The 9,982-nt window shown below is 41.3% G+C and overlaps 1 pseudogene; it reads left to right on the top strand.

The window, feature by feature from the left end:
* Positions 1-576: 576 nt before the first annotated feature.
* On the top strand, positions 577-9,704 carry LOC127199207 (asparagine synthetase domain-containing protein 1-like; annotated as a pseudogene).
* Positions 9,705-9,982: the final 278 nt, after the last annotated feature.

Below are 9,982 nucleotides of genomic sequence, written 5' to 3'. Positions count from 1 at the left end.
TTGCTTTATTGACTCTTTTATTGTTATGATTATGATTTTTTTACCTTTTTATTTTTATTATAATTTATCTAGGCTACATCCCAATTGTTATCGCCTTACTCATATCTTCCCATTTCCACCCTCCCTCCCTCTTTCACCTATTTCCCTTCCCTAGACCTCTGACAGAAGGGGATCTCCTCCCTCACCATTGCCCAATATTTTAATCTGTGCCTACAGGCTGCCATTTTCTCCTCTGGTGTGCAGCGCAGCGTGGAGATGCCCAGCAGTGGGGTGCACTGTGACGACCTTGCTACACCATTGCCCACCCACACGTCAACTTCACAGGCCAAAGCCCTTAGCAGTAAGATTAAATAACAAAAAATTATCTTGGATGAGCTTTCTAACCTGAAGAAGAACCAGAAAGTATACAGGCAACAACAGAACAGCAGCATATTCTTTCTTGCAGATCGAACAAAAGTGTTTTCTGAAAGCAAAAACACATTAGATGAATTAAAAAAAAAAAAAAAAAAAAAAAAAAAAAACACCAAGATTTGAAAACCAAAGTCAAGACCCAGTCACCCTGGCTTCACCATAACCATGTGTGGCATTTGCTGTTCTGTGAGCTTCTCTGTTGAACACTTCAGTGAAGATTTAAGAGAGGATTTACTGTACAGTCTTAGACCACAGGGCCCCAATAGTAGCAAACAGCTGTTAAAATCTGATGTTAACTATCAATGTTTATTTTCTGGTCATGTTCTTCATTTGAGAGGTGTTTTGACTGCCCAGCCTGTGAAAGATGAGAGTGGCAATGTGTTCTTATGGCATGGAGAAGTTTTTCATGGAGTAGAAGTTGAAGCAAAAGACAATGACACTTGGGTTATGTTCAATAGCCTTTTTACCTGTAGCAATGAGTCTGATATTTTCTCACTCTTCTCTAAAGTCCAAGGCCCTTGGTCTTTTATGCATTATCAAGCTTCTAGCCATTACCTGTTGTTTGATAGGGACTTTTTTTTTTTAATGGTGTAGCTTGCTTTGGCATTTTAGTAATCTGGGTAAGAGTTTCTGCCTTTCCATATATATGGAGTTGCAGAACAGCGGCAAGAAGTCCCAGCATGTGGGATTTTCCAAATTGTTCTCATTTCTGCTCCTGTTTTCAGGTGTGTGATTTTAAAATTATATCCTTGGAAACAGGTTTCTAAGCAGAATGCTGCCGAGGGTGTAGTAAGGATCTGAATCCAGCAGAATTGGAAGCATTTGTGTCAGTGGCAGCAAATGAAGCCAAACTGTACTTTTCTTTTTTTTTAATGTTTGCCTTTTTATTATTATTATTAATTTATTCATATTACATCTCAATGGTTATCCCATCCTTTGTATCCTCCCATTACTCCCTCCCTTCCATTTTTCCCTTACTCCCTTCCCCTATGACTGTGACTGAGGGGGACTTCCTCCCCCTGTATATGCTCATAGGCTATCAAGTCTCTTCTTGGTAGCTGGCTATCCTTCCTCTGAGTGCTACCAGGTCTCCCCTTATTTCAGGGAACAACAGACTTTGAAAAGGACAGTTTAAAAGGAACCAAATTAAACTGTACTTTTCTTTTTTTTTTATTAATTTATTCTTGTTACATCTCAATGTTTATCTTATCCCTTGTATCCTCCATTCTTCCCTGCCTCCCATTTGCCCATTATTCCCCTCCCCTATGACTGTTCCTGAGGGGGATTACCTCCCCCTGTATATGCTCATAGGGTATCAAGTCTCTTCTTGGCAACCTGCTGTCCTTCCTCTGAGTGCCACCAGGTCTCCTCCTACAGGGGACATGGTCAAATGTGAGGCACCAGAGTACGTGAGAAAGTCATATCCCACTCTCCACTCAAGTGTGGAGACTGTTCTGACCATTGGCTAGATCTGGGTAGGGGTTTAAAGCTTACCGCCTCTATTGTCCTTGGGTGGTGCCTTAGTATGAGTGGGACCCCTGGGCCCAAATCTGCCTATCATAATGTTCTACTTGTAGCTTTCTAGGACCCTCTGGATCCTTCTACTTTGCTATTCTCTTATGCTTCTCTCATTTAGAGTCCCAATAGGATGTCCTACCCTCTCTCCCAGTTTCCTGGTAAGTGAAGGCTTTCGTGGCACATGCCCCTTGGGCTAGTATGCAGATATAAGTGAGTATATACCATTTGAGTCTTTCTGCTTCTGGGTTAACTCACTCATTATGATCATTTCTAGCTCAGTGCATTTATCCACAAATTTCGGGAATTCCTTGTTTTTAATAGCTGAGTAGTATTCCATAGTGTATATGTACCACAGTTTCTTTATCCATTCTTCTACTGATGGACACTTAGGCTGTTTCCATGTTCTGGTTATTATGAATAAGGCTGTTATGAACATGGTTGAGCAAATTTTCTTGTTGTGTGCTGGAGCATCTTCTGGGTATATTCCAAGGAGTGGAATAGCTGGGTCTTGAGGAAGCCCTATTCTCATTTTTCTGAGATAGCACCAGATAGATTTCCAAAGTGGCTGTACTAGTTTGCATTTCCACCAGCAATGAAGGAGTGTTTCTCTCTCTCCAAATCCTCGTCAGCATGTGGTGTCACTTGAATTTATGATCTTAGCTATTCTGATGGGTGTAAGATGGAATCTCAGAGTTGTTTTGATTTGCATTTCCCTGATGACTAAGGAGGTTGAGCATTTCTTTAAGTGTTTCTCAGCCATTTGATATTCCTCCATTGAGAATTCTCTGTTTAGTTCCAAGCCCCATTTCTCAATTGGGTTATTTGGTTTTGTGGTGTTTAATTTCTCGAGTTCTTTATATATTTTGGATATTAGACCTTTGTCAGATGTAGGGTTGGTGTAGATCTTTTCCCAGTCTGTAGGCTGTCGCTTTGTTCTCTTGACAGTGTCTTCTGTCTTACAGAAGCTCCTCAGCCTCATGAGGTCCCATTTATTAGTGGTTGACATAAAGGCCTGGGCCATTGGTGTTCTGTTCAGGAAGTTGTCTCCTGTGCCAATATGTTCCAGGGTCTTCTCCACTTTTTCTTCTAAGTGATTTAGTGTCTCTGGTTTTATGTTGAGGTCTTTAATCCACTTGGATTTGAGTTTTATGCAAGGTGACAAATATGGGTCCAGTTTCATTTTTTTACACATAGACCTCCAGTTAGACCAGCACCATTTGTTGAAGATGCTATCCTTTTTCCATTGAATGGATTTGGCTTCTTTGTCAAAAATCAAGTGACCATATATGTGTGGATTCATATCTGGGTCTTCGATTCGATTCCACTGATCAATCAGCCTGTTGCTGTGCCAGTACCATGCTGTTTTAATTACTATTGCTTTATAGTACAGTTTGAGATCAGGTATGGAGATTCCTCTGGAGCACCTTTTATTGTACAAGATTGTTTTAGCTATTCTGGGTTTTTTGTTTTTCCATATGAAGTTCAGAATTGAACTTTCAATGTCTTTAAAAAATTGTGTAGGTATTTTGATAGGGATTGCATTGAATCTGTAGATTGCTTTTGGTAGGATGGCCATTTTTACTATGTTAATTCTCCTGATCCATGAACAAGGAAGATCATTCCATCTTCTCAGGTCATCTTCAATCTCTTTCTTCAGAGTTTTGAAATTTTTTCAAACAAGTCCTTCACTTGCTTAGTTAGAGTAACTCCTAGATATTTTATATTGCTTGTGGCTAATGTGAAGGGTGTGGCTTTCCTAATTTCTTCCTCTGCAAGCTTGTCATTTGTGTATAGGAAGGATACAGACTTTTTTGAGTTAATTTTGTATCCAACCAATTTGCTGAAGGTGTTTATCAGCTGTAGGAGTTCTCTGGTGGAATTTTGAGGGTCACTTATGTACACTATCGTATCATCTGCAAATAGGGATAATTTGACTTCCTCCTTTCCCATTTGGATACCCTTGATCTCCTTTTGTTGTCTTATTGCTCTGGCTAGAACTTCGAGTACTATATTGAAGAGATATGGAGAGAGTGGGCAGCCTTGCCTTGTTCCTGATTTTAGAGGAATTTCCTTGAGTATCTCACCATTTAGTTTGATTTTGGCTATTGGCTTGCTGTATATAGCCTTTATTATGTTGAAGAAAGTGCCTTGTATCCTTGATCTCTATAAAACTTTAAACATGAATGGGTGTTGGGTTTTATCAAATGCTTTCTCTGCATCTAAAGAGATGATCACATGGTTTTTTATTTTCAGTTTGTTTATATGGTGGATTACATTGATGGATTTCCATATATTAAACTATCCCTGCATGCCTGGAATGAAGCCTACTTGGTCATGATGAATGATAAATTTGATGTGTTCCTGTATTCGTTTTGCAAGTATTTTATTTAGTATTTTTGCATCGATGTTCATAAGAGAAAATGGTCTGGAATTCTCTTTCTTTTTTGAGTCTTTGTGAGGTTTAGGTATCAATGAGACTATGGTCTCATAGAATGAATTTGGTAATTTTCCATTCATTTCTATCTTTTGGAGTAGCTTGAAGAGTATCGGTATTAGCTCGCCCTTGAAGGTCTGGTAGAATTCGGCACTGAAACCATCTGGCCCTGGGCTTTTTTTTTTTTTTTTTTTTTTTGGTTGGGAGACTATCAATGATTGCTTCTATTTCTGTAGGGGAAATGGGAGTATTTAGCTTGTTTATCTGTTCTTCACTCAACTTTGACAAGTGAACTTGGTCAAGAAAATTGTCCATTTCCCTTAGATTTTCAAATTTTGTGGCGTATATTCCTTTAAAGTAGGATCTTATGATTCTTTGTATTTCTTCAGTGTCTGTTGTTACATCTCCCTTTTCATTTCTGATTTTGTTGATTTCAAGACTGTTTCTCTGCCTTTTAGTTAGTTTGGCTAATGGTCTGTCTATCTTGTTGATTTTCTCAAAGAACCAGCTCTTGGTTTTGTTGATTCTTTGGACTGTTTTCTTAGTTTCTAATTTGTTAATTTCAGCCCTGAATTTGATTATTTCCAGATGTTTATTCCTCTTGGGTGTTTCTGCTTCTTTTTTTCTAGGGCTTCCAATTGTGTCTTTAAGATGCTTATGTGCGATGTTTCCATTTTTTTTTTAAAGGCACTTAGTGCTATGAATTTTCCTCTTAGCATTGCTTTCAATGTATCCCACAAATTTGGGTATGTTGTTCCTTCATTTTCATTGAATTTCAGAAACTCCTTGATTTCTTTGTTTATTTCTTCCCTGACCCAGGTGTCATTTAGTAGAGAGTTGTTTAGTTTCCACGTGCGTGTAGGCTTTTTGTTATTTCTGTTGTTCTTGAATTGCAGCCTAAGGGAATGCTGATCTGATTGGATACAAGGTATTATTTCAATCCTCTTCTATCTATTGAGGCTTGCTTTGTGATCTACGATGTGATCAATTTTGGAGAAGGTTCCATGGGGTGCAGAGAAGAAGGTATATTCTTTCTTGTTTGGGTGAAAGGTTCTATAGATACCTGTTAGATCCATTTGATCCATGGCATTGGTTAATGATGTTATTTCTCGGCTTAGTTTCTGTTTCAATGAGTTATCCTTCAGTGAGAGTGGGGTGTTGAAGTCTCCCACTATTATTGTGTGGGGATTGATGTGTGGTTTAAGCTTTTTTAGGAGATCTTTTACAAATGTGGGTGCCCTTGTATTGGGAGCATAGATGTTCAGAATTGTGATGTCATCTTGGTTGACTTTACCTTTGATGAGTATGAAGTATCCTTCCTCATCCCTTTTGATTAATTTTGGTTGAAAGTCTATTTTGTTCGATACTAAAATGGCTACGCCTGCTTGCTTCTTGTGACCATTTGCTTGGAATATTTTTTTCCAACCTTTTACCCTGAGGTAATGCCTTTCATTATGGGTGAGATGTGTTTCTTGAATGCAGAAGAATGTTGGATCTTGTTTATGCACCCATTCAGTTAGTCTGTGTCTTTTTATTGGAGAATTGAGACCATTGATGTTGAGAGATATTAATGACCAGTGACTGTTAAGAGTCTTAAATTTGATGTTGTTTCCAGTCGAGCGTTTGTGTAGTTGTGTTTTTGCCATGGTATAGTTACATATTTCCTGAGTAGTTTTGGTTGTAGCTTGACCCTTTGGGATGGAGTTTTCCTTCTAGTACCTTCTGTAAACCTGGATTTGTGGATTTGTTTTTGTCATGGAATATTTTGTTTTCTCCATCAATGGTCATTGATGTTTTGCTGGGTAAAGTAGTCTGGCCTGGCATCTGTGGTCTTTTAGGGTTTGCAGGATCTCTGTCCAGGCCCTTCTGGCTTTTATGGTCTCTGCTGAGAAGTCGGGTGTAATTCTGATAGGTTTACCATTAAATGTTATTTGGCCCTTTTACCTTGCAGCTTTTAATATTTTTTCTTTGTTCTGTATGTTTTGTGTTTTGATTATTATGTGACGGGCAGTTTTTCTTTTCTGGTCAATTCTATTTGGTGTTCTGTAGGCCTCTTGTATGTTTATAGGCATCTCTTTCTTTAGATTGGAAAATTTTTCTTCTATGATTTTGTTGAGAATAGTTTCTGGGCCTTGGAGTTTGATATCTTCTCTTTCTTCAATGCCTATTACCCTCAAATTTCTTTTTTTCATGGTGTCCTTAATCTCTTAGATGTTTTGTGTCAGGGGTTTTCCAGATTTGGCATATTCTTTAATGGTTGCTTCAAGATCTGGGATTGTATCTTCTAGCCCTGAGATTCGTTCTTACATCTCTTGGATTCTGTTAGAAAAGCTCACCTCTGTGTTGCTTGCCTTCTTTTCGGAGGTCTCATGTTCTCGTTTTTCTTCTGTCTGTGTGTTTATAATTGAATCCATTTTCATTCTCAGATCTTGAACAGATTTTTTGATTTCTTTCATCTGATTGTTTGTATATTCCTGAGTTTCTTCCATTGCCTCTTTATAGGTCTTCAGAGCTTGAACCATTTTTTTTTTCTTTCTTTCATCTGGTTGTTTTCATTTTCCTACAATTTTTCCAGTTCCACTCTATGTGCTTCTTTTATGTCTCTCACCTGTTTGTCTGCTTCTTCCTGCATTTGATTATTAATTTTATTTGTTTCCTCCATTACCATCCTCATTACTATGGATTTGAGGCCATTTTCTTGTATTTCCATTGTATTTGAGTTCTCTGGGTTGTTTTCTTTGTGATAGCTGGAAACTGGAGATGCCATTTTGTTTTGGGCTTTTTTTTTTTTTTTTTTTTTTGGTATGCTTTTTCGCTGTCCTTTAGCCATCTTGCCATCTTTATTTTTGTTGGGTAGCTTCCAGAGTTGGATGGAGGGAGTCTGATAATAGATGCACTTGTTTTCTTACGATTTCCCTAGGCTGGGAGCTCTAATGCTTCACTGGTGTGGATTTTAGGAGGTTAGCCCTGTTGTTTTGGACTCTCACAGCCAGTGATCTTCAGCTCCCCTGTGCTGTGGGTCCTGCAATCATTCTGGGTCTTTGAATGAGCATTGTGTCAGGCCAAGGTATCCACAGCCTTCTGTGTCCCTAGCCAAATCCAGCCAGGAACACTGGGCCTGAACCACGGGCCGAACTCAGCTAGATCTCAGGGCCTGAACCATCTGACAAGCTCAGCTAAAGATTCTGGGCCCAAATGCACACAGGGTCCAGCCAGAATATTTGGACTGGGACTATGTACCAAGCTCAGCTAGGGGCTTTTGGCCCAAGGTACGTGCTGTGGTCAGTTATTGACTCAGGGCCTGAACTGTCCACCAAGCTCAGCCAGGAATTCTGGATTCAAACTGCGCAATGTGTCCAACCAGAGTCTTAGAGCCGGTGGAACTGAGTGCTCCGCCCAGCCTGGGTCACAGCAAGAGAACTGCGGCTGTGCCGAGCTAGGGTCTCCGGTGGAGCTGAGTGCGTCACACCAGGAGAACTGCAGCTGCGCTGAGCTAGCGCCAGTGCTGGAACTGAGTGCTCTGCTCAGCCTGTGTCACAGCAGGAGAACTGCAGCTGCGCTGAGTTAGCACTGGTGGTGGAACCAAGCGCTTCACCCAGACTGCGTCACTGCAGGGGAGCTGCCGCTGAGCTGAGGTGGTGCCTAGGGTGGAACTGAGCGCTCTGCCCAGCCTGCGCCACAGCAGGGGAGCTGTGGCTGTGCTGAGTTATTGCCTTGGGCAGAATTGCTTGCTGGGCTGATCCAGAATCTGGGACTCTGGGGCCAAACTGTCCGCCAAGTCCAGTCTGGGTCCCAAGGCACCACGCGACCCAAATCCTGCCCAGAGTCCCCTCTCCCGCAGCAACTCCCACCGGCCACCACACCAATCGCCTCCACCGCAAGGCTATGAGCTGCAACCGTCAGCCACCGCTGCTGCTGACGCTGGTGCTGCTGGTGCCGCTGGTGCCACTGCTGCTCCTGCCTCTGCTGCTGCTGCTCCGATCTGAGAAAATCCGTGCTCCTCCCGTGTGCAGGGGCACCCAGGTCCTCCGTACACTGGTCCTTCCGAACCATGGAGCACTCCCGCTGCCATGGTGTGGGGACCTCGGTGTTCCTGGCTCAGAAATCTGTGCAATTTCCTGAATTGTTCACTGGAGCCTCCAAACACGGTCCACACTGCTTGATGCCATCTTGGATCCCCTAAACTGTACTTTTCAAAGTCTGTTGTTCACTGAAATAAGAAGCCACCTCACGTTCCATTGGAACTCACTGTAGAAACAGGTCCAGCATTCCAGGTCCAAGAGAGACACTCGAAGCATTTCTTCCAGATGAACATACAAAAAAAGTAGTTCAGCAGTTCACTGAGGTCCTGAATGTTGCAGTCTAGAGATGAGTCTTACATTTAGGTAGGGGAGAAAACCTGGCATCAAAGGAGTTCTTGAAAACTTGTGGTAAGAGAGCAAATGGTGCAATCCTGTTTTCTGGAGGGGCTGATTCCGTGGTGATTGCAGCCCTTGCTGACTGTCATCTTCTGAATGTGGCCTTTGTAACTAAACAAAAGACCAGGCTACCTATTCCTAAAATAAAAAGAAAACAGAAAACCCCCATGACATCCCTTCTGAAGAGTTTCATCAGAATACTGCTGTGGCTCAGGGTCCCAATGACTCTGAGGTGCCAGACCAAGTCACAGGAAAAGCAGGACTAAAGGAATTACAGTCTGTCAACCCTCCTCAAACTTAGACTTTTCCTGAAATTAATGTTTCCCTTGAAGAAGTACAAAAACAAAGAAGAGCTTGACTACATCACTTAGTCCAGCCATTGGACACAGTTCTGGATGCCAGCATTGCCTGTGCTGTCTGGTCGGCTTCCAGAGGAATCAGTTGTTTGGCGACCAAGGATGCTGTGAGATCTTACAAGAGCGTTGTAAAGGGGATTCTCACTGGAATTGGTGCAGTTAAGCAGCTGGCAGGTCTCCCCCCATTTCTACTTTCAGTCTCTTGGTCTAGAAGGATTGAATGAGGAAATAGAAATGGAACTGGGTTGAATTTCTTCTAGAAACCTTGGTCATGATGATAGTTATTGGTGATCATCAACAGAAACCAAGATTTCCTGTCCTGGATGAGAATGTTGTGTCTTTCTTGAATTCCTTGCTAGTTTGGGAAAAGGCAGACCTGGATTTTCCCCACGGAATTGGTGAGAAGCTAATTCTACACCTTGCAGTTGCAGAATTTGTATCCCAGCCTCTGCTCTTCTGATGAAACTGGCCATACAGTTTGAATCTAGAATTGCAAAACTGGGAAAAAAAAAAAAAACTAACGAGAAAGCGTCTGATAAATATGGAAGACTCCAAATCCTACCTTAAAAAACCTCTTAAGATTACATCATAATATGATTCCACTGTATAACAACGTTTTGTGACAGTTACCTAAAAATAAAGAACTGCTGCCTTATTGTGAGAAAAACAATATTTTAATCTGCATATCATCTAATACTTGGAGAGTTTGTTCGGAAAGAGAGTATTTTCCACCACCTTCCTACATCTCCAGAGCAGATTCTGACACAATTGCTGAGTTGCAAGGTATCCTAGCTACAGGAGAAACACACAGTCCTAACAAGGGACAGGCAGGGAGCTAACACCTC

Source organism: Acomys russatus, chromosome 15 (assembly GCF_903995435.1).
Source record: "Acomys russatus chromosome 15, mAcoRus1.1, whole genome shotgun sequence".
Classification (NCBI taxonomy): Eukaryota; Metazoa; Chordata; class Mammalia; order Rodentia; family Muridae; genus Acomys; species Acomys russatus.
The sequence above is the reverse complement of the archived record's forward strand: the minus strand, read 5'-3'. Positions and strand labels throughout refer to the sequence as shown.